Source organism: Ascaphus truei, chromosome 19, assembly GCF_040206685.1.
Source record: "Ascaphus truei isolate aAscTru1 chromosome 19, aAscTru1.hap1, whole genome shotgun sequence".
Lineage (NCBI taxonomy): Eukaryota > Metazoa > Chordata > Amphibia > Anura > Ascaphidae > Ascaphus > Ascaphus truei.
Window position 1 is genome coordinate 26,601,303 of NC_134501.1, and position 1,286 is coordinate 26,602,588.

Genomic DNA, 1,286 nt, shown 5'->3' on the forward strand with positions numbered 1-1,286 from the left:
TTTATCAAGGGAAAGGTATACAGGGATATGCCAAATATTATTATTATTTATAGTGACATGGTACAATGTGGGAACAGCAGTTATATAAGCAGAGTAAAAACAAATAGGGAGTGTGGGGGCATAAGAAGAATATTGATCCTGGGAGGTATCTGATTGCCAATACTGGAGTCAGGAAGGAATCCCGTCCTTATGGGACATAGGGCCATATTTACTAAGCAGCGCTACGCTACAAGATGCCTCCCAGCACTGCGTAGTTAATGTCCATTGAAATGATTGGGCTGTGATCTGACACGGAAGGTGTTGATGGAGTAACAATGCATAGTAAATATAGCGCAGACAGTAAGTGGGGTTTGTGTTCGTTCCTCTGGATCAATATATTACTGTATATGCTACGTACTAAAAAGAGATTATTTCAGTGGGGTCAAAAATAAGCAGAACAAAATTGTTCAAGTTGCCGAAAACCCTAAAAAGTCTGTTTAGCGCAGAATGAAATTGCTATGTACCAACCCATATAAAGTATTTGACTCAGCGCGGGCGTTTAGTTATATAGGGGAACAAAATGAATTATTTTCCCAGTATGGGTAATAGAAATAATATTACAGTAACGCTTTACATTTACTAGCTCTGATGATAAATAAATAAAATACACATCATTCTGAATGGATTTAAATTGCACCAATCAGGTATTCGACGCGACGCGACCAAAGTGATTTACATTTGGTTATTTTTTGCCGCTGATGGCGCAGATTGAGAAATGTTAGGTTAGTCAGCGCCGGGATCCCAACTCCCATCCGCACAGACACGTACAAACCAAATATAGCCACGAGCTACAAATGCGGTCCGCGGGGGGTCAAGTACTGACCCCGGACACCATATGCTAGCCCATGATTGACGGCTGGACACTTATCGGTAACAGGCTCACCGCTCTTAAACAAGGGAGGATGAGGGGGGTGAGGGGGGTATTATCAGGGAATGTTTCTTTAACTGTAGTATTAGTAAATTACTCCAGCCACTCCTCTTATGGATCCCGATCCAATATGGGGTGGCCAACTCTAGTTCACAAGGGACACCAGCAGGTTGTTTTTCAGGATATCCCTGCTTCAGCACAGGTGGTGCAGTTGTTGACTGAGCCACTGTTTGAGCCATCTGTGCTGAAGCAGGGATATCCTTAACACCTGACCTGTTGGTGGCCCTAGAGGACTGGAGTGGCCCACCCCTGCAATAGGGTGAGAATGCAGGTAAGAAAAACACCAACTTCCATTCATATTGATGTTTGATTAACAGGA